A 13,149-nucleotide genomic window follows, 5' to 3' on the forward strand; every position below is an offset into this window, starting at 1 on the left:
GTATGTATAAAAGTATGGCTAGCAAAAAAAGTTTACATTAGTTATAATTGCCTTTAAAACATTCAACCACTTTCCAGTCAAAACCTAGGAAGAACAATAATGATATAACACTGCTTTGAAGACTTTCATTAGTAATCTAAAGAGTGTAATGATGTAATGAGAAGAATTGTTGATGTTAATATAAAATATGGATATGATATTTGTAAGTCTTATACCACACCCTACAAATTATCATAAACTTGCAATGGTCTAGCATTATGGACCCTTGATACAATATAGCTTTGTTGGTCTAGGGGCTCATGATTACAGATTAGAGACATAAATCCTGTAAAATTGAGAGTCAAAACAACAGTGAAAGCCATAACAACAGCAGTCAGCCAAATATGAAATTGCAGGTACCTAGACCAACAAAAACTGTGGAAACAACAGAATTTTCCATTTAAAACTTTTTGCTGAATGTCCAGGCTCCAAGAAAGTACAGACTATGCAGATAAGATTTGTTTACAAGGTAACACGGGTGGTGAAAGTTCAATGTGTATTGTGTGTAGTCACTATTGACTTTATATTTTAGTTTTAATTTTGTTATTTGTAATTGTTTATTTTATTAATTAAAAGTATTTGTTTACAGATAGGAAGTGAAACAATTTAGAGTTATAAATATGTGGAAACAGGACTTGCAAACAAGCCATTCAACTCATAATAACAAAACAAATCCATACTACACACACTAGAAATCAACAATACAGTGGTGCCTCGCTTAGCGATGTTAATCCGTACAGCAAAAATCGCTGCTAAGCAATTTCATCGCTAAGCGATATTAAAAAGCCCATAGAAACGCATTAAAACGCCATTAATGCATTCCTATGGGCTCAAAAACTAACCTTAAGTGAAAATCCTCCATAGGGGCATCCATTTTTGGTGCCTCTAAAGCGAGGCAACAGAGCGGGCGGCCATTTTGTTTGCCCGACAGCCATTTTGGAACCGCCGATCAGCTGTGCGAAAATGGGGGCTTTGTGATGATCGCTTCCCTGCAATCATCGCAAAATGAAATTTCCCCATAGGGAACATTGCAAAGCGATTGCTTTTGCGATCGCAAAAACATCATCGCAAAGCGATTTCTTCGTTAAACAGAGCGATCGCTATGCAAGGCACCATTGTAATCATGTAGCAGAGCAGCAAAATACAGTGGCAACTCATAAACATCATGAATTTTTCTCCATAGACTTTATTTGGTTTGGCTGGAGGAGCACATAAGAGATTTTTTTTCTGTGTGTATTCTTAATATGCTTAGAGGCTAAGAAAGTTATTTTCTTTTGCATATTCTCATTTTTTAAAACTTTGCTATTTTAATATATGCATTCTCAGTCTTCTATTTTTAAATGTGTGTCTTTTAGGCCTTAAGTTCCCTTATTTTATATGATCTGATGCCTACAACTTAAGTTTGCTATTTGAATGTCTGCAACCTCTCCTAGCTGTTAGTCTTCTGAATGGCAATTATCTGTAACTTTTCATAAGCTGCAAGGATTTTGTTTAAGCACTTCTGCCTATAGCTTTCTTCATAGCTGTAAGACAACAACTCTGAAGTATTTTTGTGCATATGGAACCTAGAAGCAATGTAAATGAATAACACTTGTAGAATTAGACAAGATGATGTTGCCTGGAATTCCTGCAACAGTGAAAAGGCATATACCTTGATACTCAGATGAATTTTGTTATCATTGCTAAGTATTATTTTGTTTCATTCTTGAATTAATCCTTAACTTGGATAAAAGCCAGCTATGACAAACACAGGCTTCTGATTGTTTTTTTCTTGGGAGGTCTATAAAGTTCTGTAGAAACTCCTACAAATGGTCAAGTATCAGTTATCTGATCTGACATGTTTCACATATTTCAGAAACTGTCCTTACTGAAGGATCCTATTTTTCAGGATGGAAAACCACTGGCTGGCCAGATGTTTTAGCATACAATTGACAGAACTACCCACTATGACTAATGATAAGAAACTCTTGAGAGCTATAGTTCAAAACAACTAGAGGATCAAAGATTCACTACTCCAGGTATATAAATTATCATCATCATATGCCATCAAATCAATTCTGACTTATGGCAACCCTTTTTGGGATTTTTCAGCTAGACAATAATCAGAAGTGATTTCCCATTTCCTTCTTCTGGGGATGCCCTGGGAGTATGCAGCTTGCTCAAGGCCACACAGGTTGCTGTACTCACAAGAGGTACAGTGGAGAATCAAACTCTCAACCTCTGGGTCTACAGCTAGATACCTAAAATACAGAGCTATCCAGCCAGCTACAGCTATTTATATGCACACTGACAAAAACTTTACTATATGGGATACTGTGAGGCTCCCAAAGTGGAAGCCATGGTTGGAGTGCCGCTGCTCCCGAAGAATAGCAGCCAAACCCAGACTTCCCCCCCACCATCCCCACCGCGACGGGAGGAGAAAGGAGTGGAAACCCCTGATTGGGGAGCAGAATGCGGCGGAACCCTTACCCTGAGCAAGGGGGTAGATACCCGGGACCTAGAAGAGGAAGTGAAGGGGTTAAAGATTACCCGCGAAACGGGACGGATTCAGGCGGGAAAAAGAGGGGAGGAGATAGAAGCGGGAATGGGGGATATAAGGGGGAAGCCGAGAGATATTCCAGGCGGTTGGGAGTGGGTCTGGATGGAGGACCCCTGGACCCACAAGTGGGAGCAGGTTAGAGTACCCCATGAGGAGGCAGAAAGACGTCGCCAACTGGGGCTGAAACCTCGCCCGTCTTACTGGGGAGAGACGGAGGCGAAAGAGTGGCGCAGGAAACTGCGAGAGGAGCGAGAGGCGGTTGCCAGAGAGTTGGAACGCAAGCGCCAATGGCATATCGCCGAGTTGAGGAAGCTGGGGGGTTACCCGGCCCCTGGGGCTTCACAGTAGGAGAAGGATCCTCTTGGGACGGCTGGAGTGGAGACGAGGAGACCCTACCCTTAATATCCCTGGACGAAGAAGTGAACCCTGGACCAGAGCCTGTGCCGCCTTCAACAGGACCCTGGAATCCAGAGAACTCTAACCCATTTGTACATAGTTTATGGACTCCTTCCAAGCCGAACCTTGGTCTCCAAACGTCCCTGAACCCTTTCATGGGTATAGTTACTGATGATGTTAAGGTTGAAATAAATACGTTGCCGTTTGATATTCCTCAAGAGTCTCGTCCGTTTATTGAAGAAAAGACAGCCCACACATACGAACCCTCACATATTGGCGCCCAACGCGGGGGGCTGTCAGCCCCTCAAGAAACGGATGGCTGGATACGACAAATAACAGAAGGTCAAGAGGCACTGATGCGACAACTGGCGGACCAGCAGAAACTAATCATAGATCAACTAAGTAGAACACAAATAGGGCTATCTACCAAAGCAGCAGCAACGGAAGGAAGAGGGGCTATCGCACACCGGCCGCCAATCAAACTCCAAAAGATGGGTCCCCAAGACGATCCGGCGGCATTCCTGAACATATTTGAACGCGTGGCGGTGTCGGCACAATGGCCAAAGGACCAGTGGGCCCTCATCGTGACACCCTACCTGACGGGCCTGCCCCAAGAAATAGTGGACACGTTAGACCCAGAAGACGCAGGAGATTACGAAAAGGTCAAGACGGCAATCCTTAACACTCTGAATCTGAATGAGGAAGCCTATCGCAGATGATTTAGGGAGCTACGACTGAAGCCGGGCATACACCCACGAACGGTGGCGCAAAAGATGAGAGTGAACGCCACGAGATGGGTGCAACCGAAGGGAAAAACGGCGGAACAGGTGCTAGAGTTAATGATACTGGAGCAATTAGTATCAACGCTTAGCCCCGGACCCAGGAACTGGGTGGTGAAACACAAACCGACGTCAGTAGAAGGCGCTGTTACGCTACTGGAAGACTATCTAGGAGCGGAGGATCCATGGTTAAACCGCCCTGCAGCAGGGGGAGAGAAACCCCGGAGCAAAGACAAAATGGCGGAGGCAACGATCACAGGAGCTCCACGAGGGAACCAGATGACGACTCCTAAAAAACAAGGCCCCGACCGCATCGAGTACGTGAATACAACGGGGTCGCGGATTCCTCGCCCGACGATCACGACGGACCCGGCAAAGAGCAAGCTAGCGCCCACCTGGAACCAGGGGAAGGAAAATATGACCGCCTGCTTCGGCTGCGGCCAGTTCGGCCACATCCAGAAATTCTGCCCGGCAGAAGAATATGCATGGGCCAACATATATGCGAACGCCGCTAAGGTGGGTGAGAAGTTCCATCCCGGGTGGGTGGTAACAGCAGAGGTCAACGGCCAGAGAAAAAGGGCCTTAATAGACACTGGGTGCACCCGATCGTTGGTACGAAAACTAGAGGGACCGAGACTAGGGGAGACGGTGGTAGTAAGGTGCATCCACGGGGACGCCAAAGAATATGATACGGCCAGGGCAAACGTGACTATCGGAACTCAGGAGGCAACATTGGAGGTGGGAGTTGTCCCTGGCTTAACCCGCGAGATGCTGTTGGGCAGGGACTGGCCAGGCCTAGAGGATTTGGCGCGACGAGCAGAAGACGGATTGGTTGGTGAAAGAGGCGAGGGAGAAGGGGAAGGAGAAGTAATGCAGTTGTCCAGAGATCAAGTAAGGGGCCTGCAACAAGATGATCCTTCCCTGGAGTCCTGTTTCCAAAAGGCCAACCCAGAGGGAGAGACCCCGGTGAATGGGGAAGGGTTTGAGGTGCGACGGGGATTGCTGTACCAAATACGCCGAGGGGAACAGGGGGAGGAGTCGACCCTGGTAGTCCCGGACCACTTGAGGAGCTGGGTAATGCATTGGGCCCACGATTTGCCAGTGGCTGGACATTTGGCCACGCAGAAAACTTTGGCCCGCATCCGCCAAAGGTTTTTCTGGCCGGACATGGTGAAGCACGTCGAAGAATACTGTAAATCATGCCCAAAATGCCAGCTAACGCAACCCAAAACCGGCCCAGGGGCAGGCCTGGTACCTATGCCATTGGTGGATAGACCATTTGATCGAATTGCCATGGACATTGTAGGGCCCCTGACCAAATCTGAAGGGGGGCATCAATACGTGTTGGTGATCATTGACTATGCTACACGATACCCGGAGGCCCTCCCATTGAGGTCAACCACGGCGAAAATATTGGCTAAAGAGCTCTTGGGAGTATTTTCGAGGGTGGGATTTCCGAGGGAGGTACTAACAGACCAAGGGACCAATTTCATGAGTTTAACGTTCAAGCAGATGTGGGAACTATTAGGGGTCAAACCCCTCCGGACTTCCATTTACCATCCCCAGGCCAATGGCTTGGTGGAAAGGTTCAATTGGACTCTGAAGGGAATGTTGAGAAAGGTGGCGATGGAACATCCCAAAAAATGGCACCTGTTTGTTAACCCTCTAATGTTTGCAGTGCGAGAAGCCCCTCAATCCTCGACGGGTTTCTCGCCATTTGAGCTGTTGTATGGGAGGAAGCCAAGGGGAGTACTGGACCTAATCCGCGAAAAGTGGGAGGAAGGAGAAGATGCATCACGGAATGCCCTGCAGCAAATAGTAGAGATGAGGAACAATTTGAAGATAGCCTGGGAGGTAGCCCAGGAAAATCTAGCCCAAACACAGGGGAAACAGAAAGAGCGTTATGATAGAAAGGTGAAGCCCAGGGAATTTGAGAATGGGCAGAGAGTATTGGTGTTGTTGCCTACCGAGACTTCTAAATTTCTGGCTAAATGGCATGGGCCTTACGAAGTGTTAAGGCGGGTCAGTGAGGTGGATTACGAAGTAGAAACCCCAGATAGAAAAAGGAAAAAGCAGGTTTTTCATGTGAATCTACTAAAAGCGTGGGTAGACCGTGAATGCTTCTTCGATGGGGAAACCGATGAGGAATTGGGGCCTGAGGTAGGGGAGATGCGGGAAGAAGAAGACATAACTGTGGGCGAACTCCTGAACCCCGCCCAAAAGGGGCAAGCCCTTTCCCTGAAAGCTGAATTCCCCCAGGTGTTCTCCAAGGTCCCGGGCCAAACGAATCTGGTAGAACACACCATTGAAACCGACCCCGGGGTGGTAGTAAGGGAGAATGGTAGAACGTGGCCTTATCACGTAAAAGCTCTAATGGAAAAGGAAGTAGAAGACATGGTGAACATTGGGGTGATAGAACCCGCCAAGGGCCCATGGCGCAGCTTCCCTGTCATTGTACCCAAACCCGATGGGTCTTTAAGGTTCTGTGTAGATTTTCGAAAGGTCAATGCGGTTTCCAAATTTGATGCTTACCCCATGCCCAAGGTGGGGAACCTGCTGGATAAATTGGGGAACGCCCGATACCTGAGTTCAATCGATTTAACTAAGGGATATTGGCAAATTCCCGTGAGGGCTCAGGATCGTGAGAAAACAGCCTTCTGCACCCCCAAGGGGCTCTTCCAATTTGTTAAGATGCCATTCGGGCTCCACGGGGCGGCCGCGACCTTTCAGAGGCTTATGGATCGTTTGTTAGAATCTCAGAGGGAATGGGCTGCGGCGTACATAGACGACATCATTGTTTTCAGTGCCAGTTGGGAAGAGCACTTAACTCACTTAAGGAGAGTACTTAATGAGTTGAAAAAGGCCGGGTTAACCGTTAATCCCAAAAAATGCCGAATCGGCTTAGATAAAGTGGAGTATCTGGGCTTTAAAGTGGGTCAGGGAGAGGTGCAACCGCAGGAAGAGAAGGTGACAAAGATTTCCCAATGGTATAAGCCTCGGACCAAAAAGGAGGTGCAGCAGTTTTTGGGCCTGATTGGTTATTACAAGCAGTTTATACCCCAGTTCGCATCTATAGCTGCCCCTCTCACCGACCTTACCAGAAAAGGGGCTTCGGTTAAGGTAAAATGGGGCGCAGCTCAGGAAAAGGCCTTCGAGACCTTGAAGGGGATAATATGCGAACTACCCATCAGGTTCTCCCCAGATTTCAACTGCCCCTTTGTCCTATTCACCGACGCCTCGGATCGGGGTCTGGGGGCGGTGTTGTCTCAAGTGAGGGAGGGCAACGAATATCCTATTCTCTATTTGAGTCGGAAGTTGAAACCTCGGGAGGAAAAATATGCAGTTATAGAAAAGGAGGCGTTAGCCATAAGATGGGCCACTCACGCCTTGAAATATTATCTCCAAGGGGCCCCATTCACCTTAGTGACAGACCATGCCCCCCTCCAATGGTTGAACCGTATGAAGGAGACTAACCCCAGACTCACCTGATGGTATCCAGCCTTGCAACCCTATTCGTTCACGGTCCAGTATCGCAAGGGTAAAGAACACTCTAACGTAGATTATTTTTCCCGGCAGGGTCCGTGGGCGCGGAGCGAGGAGGAGCGAGCGGCACTCTCGGATGGGGGGGTATGTGAGGCTCCCAAAGTGGAAGCCATGGTTGGAGTGCCGCTGCTCCCGAAGAATAGCAGCCAAACCCAGACTTCCCCCCCACCATCCCCACCGCGACGGGAGGAGAAAGGAGTGGAAACCCCTGATTGGGAAGCAGAATGCGGCGGAACCCTTACCCTGAGCAAGGGGGTAGATACCCGGGACCTAGAGGAGGAAGTGAAGGGGTTAAAGATTACCCGCGAAACAGGACGGATTCAGGCGGGAAAAAGAGGGGAGGAGATAGAAGCGGGAATGGGAGATATAAGGGGGAAGCCGAAAGATATTCCAGGTGGTTGGGAGTGGGTCTGGATGGAGGACCCCTGGACCCACAAGTGGGAGCAGGTTAGAGTACCCCATGAAGAGGCAGAAAGACGTCGCCAACTGGGGCTGAAACCTCGCCCGTCTTACTGGGGAGAGACGGAGGCGAAAGAGTGGCGCAGGAAACTGCGAGAGGAGCGAGAGGCGGTTGCCAGAGAATTGGAACGCAAGCGCCAATGGCATATCGCAGAGTTGAGGAAGCTGGGGGGTTACCCGGCCCCTGGGGCTTCACAGTAGGAGAAGGATCCTCTTGGGACGGCTGGAGTGGAGACGAGGAGACCCTACCCTTAATATCCCTGGACGAAGAAGTGAACCCTGGACCAGAGCCTGTGCCGCCTTCAACAGGACCCTGGAATCCAGAGAACTCTAACCCATTTGTACATAGTTTATGGACTCCTTCCAAGCCGAACCTTGGTCTCCAAACGTCCCTGAACCCTTTCATGGGTATAGTTACTGATGATGTTAAGGTTGAAATAAATACGTTGCCGTTTGATATTCCTCAAGAGTCTCGTCCGTTTATTGAAGAAAAGACAGCCCACACATACGAACCCTCACAGATACATCACACTATGAATAAGAGCAACATTACTGGATCAGTCACCCATTTCCAACAGTAGCTAATCACTGGTCCTGATCAATGTACTTCAGAATCCTATTTCCAGCAGCAGCCAGACACATACTGTGATTGGGAAGCTCTATCAAGATGACAACCCTGTCATTTCTTCAGGTTTATGGTATTCTGCACTATACTACCTTACATCCTATAGAAACATGCTGCTGTCATGGCAAGTAACCTGCCAGATTTTTTTCTCTATCAGTTTTCTTTGTCTCCTTGAAAATTTGGCACAAATTTCAGTAATTTACTATATACTGTGAAAAGTGTTTCATCATTACAATCTCATGGGAAGATCTATGTTTCACTATTATGAAGGAGAAAAATCTTGTCTGCAGCTGTTTTCTTTATACTGTATCATGCAACACTCTAGTAATATCTTATGCCCCTGTGCCACTAGGTAGCTACTTTCTACCCAGTAGATCTTATCAGGAACTGATGAATACCTCTTTCTATTCTCCCAGGCTTTCTAGACATTCTTTTTAGTCCCTTGAATTGCTGCTGCTCTCTAATGTTAGTTTCATGCCTTTTTTGATAATTGCATAAATTTGTATTAGAATTTACTTTGCTTTATTCTTGCATTTTTGTCAATAATGAGGTATCCTCCAAGGGCAAACAAGAAGGTTTGGGGGGAAAGAATTTTCCTCATTAGGCCAACAGCAGCATATGAAGGGATTAAATTCCACTCTTCACCTCATAGACCCAACCCAGAAAGAGATTCCCACAGGCCTGATTTTCCAAAAGAGGGAGGGGGGAAATGAACAAACCACATATTTCTTATCCTGTGTAACTTGGCCCTTTGGGAGGACCAAACCCACACACTTTCAGTTATTTCAACAGAACAGAACAGTGCATGTGTTTTCTCTTATGAGTTAACAATTAGCAATTATTTTCTCTGATAGGGTGCAGATTTATGCTTTCTTTGTTCTGTTAGCCAGAGAGATAACATCACACCTTCAAGACAACACGTACCAACCATCAAAATTGCACAAAATGTACAATATACCTTATAAGGCTTAGCTTGTTCTCCAGGTAACTATAATGCAATATAGATTAAGCAAAATGGGACTGGTGTTGGTTATTGATGCTTATGATGATAAGAATGAGAAAATTAACTACCAATAGATTTTAAATTAGTATTTACGGTGTTCATATATCCAGTAATTGTATTAAGCATCAGCAGTTTATTATGCATTTCTTAAGTTAGGCTACAAAGGTAAAGGTAAAGGTTCCCCTTGACAATTTTTGTCCAGTCGTGTTCGACTCTAGGGGGCGGTGCTCATCCCCGTTTCCAAGCCATAGAGCTAGCGTTTGTCCGAAGACAATCTTCCGTGGTCACATGGCCAGTGCGACTTAGACACGGAACGCTGTTACCTTCCCACCAAAGTGGTCCCTATTTATCTACTCGCATTTGCATCCTTTCGAACCGCTAGGCAGGCTACAAAACAATGACCTAAATCAAGACCCTATTAAACCTCTCTAAAAGTACAGGAGTTATGTCAAAACAAGACAGCGACAGTTCCAGAATCCGATGAAATAAAATATGTTGATTAAAACAAACACACTGACAAGAATCCTATCGTCTCACATAATTGTACCACGAGTTGGCTGGACAGCTTCATGAGTTAAGTAACTGGTTGTGGAATCAATGGTTAGGAGTAGAGAGGGCACAAATATAAAAAACAAGTCACCAAATTAGTTGAAAAGCTGCTAATTCATTGATTTGTATTCATACAACTCACTGCCCCTATGAATACAAAACAATGATTTTAGTGATTTTTTATTCATTGATGCATTGGGCTATAGAATGCCCTCCCAAGCACCTAGATAGACTGAAATTGCAGAGAATCTTCCTCTGACTCTCCTCTACAATCTCTCCAAGTATGGTGAAGACTGGGTTTCAGATGTTCGGGTTCTGCACCTACAAAGAGCCCCCCCCCGAAAATTATCCCCAGGAACCTAGAGACACCAAAATCACAGAGAAGCACCCCATGACTCTCTTCTACAATCCCTTCAAGTTTGGTGAACATTGGGTTTCCCCAACCCAGCTGCTAACTTTCCTGGGCAGGGGCTCTTTGTGGGCGTCTAACTCAGACATTCAAAACCCAAACTTCACCAAATTGCAGGGATTGTAGACGAGTCTCAGAGGAAGCTTCCCTGCATTTTCTGTGTTTCTAGGTGTTTGGGGCCTTTTTTATAGGGTTTAAAAGACAAAAATTAATCAACCAATTGATTTGTCTGGAAAACCATAAATTCATAATTTGTTGACCTTGACAAATGATGAATCAAAATGAATCGCCATTTTTCTGATTCGTGCCTGTCTGTAGTTGGAAGTTCAATTCCCCATTTTATATTCCAGAAGAGTCAGCCTATGTGGCCTCAGGCAAGCTGTACAGTCCCAGGGTGCCCCCTCCAGAAGAAGAGAATGGTAACCGCTTCTGAATACTCTCTACCTAGAAATACTGAAAAGGGTCTCCGTATGTCAGAACTGACTAGATGGCACACAATTATTAATTGTTTTAGGTAAATTTTACTGCTCTCCATTGTGCTCCCTGCATTTGCTAATCATACAAACAATCTCATGCCCAAGCATTCATCTAGCAACTTGACAGACAAAAAGCTAGAGGAGAAAACTACTTCCACAATTACCCTTATGTGAATGGTGTTCCCCGCCAGGGGTTTTGCCACTATGTTCTTAAGACTCAGCACCACCCAAGTCTTTATTTTAATATGCTTCTAAAAGCCTCTTTTACTCAATTTCAATCAAGTTCTTTCACTGCTTCTGAAGCAAGAATTCTATTAAAATTCTATTTCCATAATGAATATCTGTTTATTAAAGAACACATTCCATTTCTTCATGTACTAATTATAACTTAAAGGTCAATACTTTTCTGAAGGAAATTAAAGCATGGCAAATTTGAGATATTTGGCAGTTTAACTGCTGAACACTCTTCCCTACAAGTCACTGTACTCTGGAGTAATATAAGTGTAGGAGGTTCAACAAAGCGTAATGTACTGGCCTAATATATTGAATCAACAAGGATTCCAATGCAAAGGTACAGGCTGTTAATACCAAACTACCTAAAGACAGTGTCTTACTTTTAGGTACTTCACAGTATTCCTAGCTGCTCCACAGTACACAAAATGCTTTAGGTTATGCTCAGATACATGTGTATTTTAATGCAGGGATCATAAAATATTTCCGTCAATAATTTAGCTGTGTTTTTTCCCCAAAAAATTTACTCATTATCCTCATTCTAAATGCCATGGTGACCTTCTGTCCCACACAATATTGTTGAAATCGAGTGGCAATGGAAAAAGGCAGCTGCTCCTGAGGAGAGACTTCTGCACCAGGAGCCTGCCTTACAGGTCCAGGTTTCACCCATACCTTCCTCTCTCCATCGGTCTAATCTCGTCAGTAGATTCTGAAGATGGAGAGGGGGAAAAGAACCCTAATCGGAGCACAACATACCTATTCCGTACGTTTTGATTTTTTTCAAAAAATCTATTTCACGAAACAGAGGGAGACTGTCTTGCCTGAAGACCTATGAGGCAACGCAGAAATCTGTGTCCCAAAACCAAGACTTCGCCCTAACTCGAGGATGTTGAACTCTCTCCCAGGGTTTATTCCACCTTCTAGGGATGTGATGGATTTCAGAGCAGAAGTCAGTCCCTTCCTCTCAAGGCAAGGCTCTACAATGGGCGATGATTGCGGGGGGGGGGGGAGGGAGGGGGAGAGAGAGAGAGAGAGAGAGAGAGAGAGAGGAAGGAACACAGAAGGCGCAACCCCGCACGTTTTGAGGGGACGAACAGAGGGAGCGGCGAGGAAGGACACATTTCCCCCCCCAAGTGACGGGCCCGGGGAGGGGGTGGCCGTTGAGGGGAACCGGACAGAGAAGGCAGGCAGGCAAACACACGGAAGGAAAGAAAGCGGGCGGGCGGGGGGAAAGAAAGCCCTCACTGTGAGAGAAGGCGGCCAGGAGGACTGAGGGGGAAGCGAGAAGAGCCCCGGGACCTCCTGTGAGGAGAGCTGGGCCCTGGAGGCCGCCCAAGCACCGAGACGCAGGCGGAGGGAGGGAGGGAGGGGCTGGAGAAGTGAGACGGGGGACTCGGGAGGACGGTCCCGTTCGCAGCCACCTACCGGCTCTGGGAGTCGGGGGAGACGACGACGCCCCAGCGACTCCTGTGGTGGAGCTGGCGGCGGCTGCTCCATCCCCCGGCTCGGGCCGCCGCCGCCGCCAACTCTTCTTTCCCCTCCTCCCTCCTCCTCCTCCTCCTCCCTTTCCTTCTCTCCCTCCTTACAGCCACTGCCGCCTCACGGCAGAGAAGACAACGACGCCGCGTTATTGCGCAAGCGGCGGCGAGTGGGAGGTCGCCGGGCCGGACGGAGGCATCCACCTCCTCTGACGTTGCCGCGAACCGCTTCTGCGCGGAAGGGGGGGGGCGAAGAGGGGGGGAGGAGCCATTATATCAGTTAGCTCCGCCCCCTCGTCACCCTGACATCGGGGAGGAGGAAAAGGAGGGGCGGAGGCAGGACTAGTGGAAAGCGACTGCATTGGCTAGGTGAGGGGGTGGGGCCTCGTGGGCCTCCTCCGCCGCCGCCGTCTCCTCCTCCTCGCGGGAGGTTCCTGCGGAGGCTTCGGTGTCAGTGGCTTAAAGCCGTACACACAGACACACACACATACAAAAAAAAAAGGCTTCCTCTTTCCCACGGTTGCCAAGGAGCAGGCAAACGCTTGGCTGCATGCCAGGCCCACGTGCTCAGGGACGGGGTTTTTTGGGGTAAGCGATTTCTCCCATGGATGCTCCCATTGTTT

General features: G+C 47.3%; 1 protein-coding gene across 9 annotated transcripts in view; it reads right to left on the reverse strand.

The window, feature by feature from the left end:
* TMCC1 (transmembrane and coiled-coil domain family 1) overlaps positions 1-12,759 on the reverse strand; it is a 163,123-nt gene extending 150,364 nt beyond the window's left edge. For all 9 annotated transcript variants that reach the window (XM_078385229.1, XM_078385228.1, XM_072989492.2 and 6 more), the window contains exon 1: positions 12,474-12,759. The gene's annotated coding sequence lies outside the window, so the exon portion shown is untranslated. The remainder of the gene's footprint in view (positions 1-12,473) is intronic.
* Positions 12,760-13,149: the final 390 nt, after the last annotated feature.

The sequence above is a fragment of the Pogona vitticeps genome, chromosome 2 (genome assembly GCF_051106095.1).
Source record: "Pogona vitticeps strain Pit_001003342236 chromosome 2, PviZW2.1, whole genome shotgun sequence".
In the NCBI taxonomy this organism is placed as follows: Eukaryota; Metazoa; Chordata; class Lepidosauria; order Squamata; family Agamidae; genus Pogona; species Pogona vitticeps.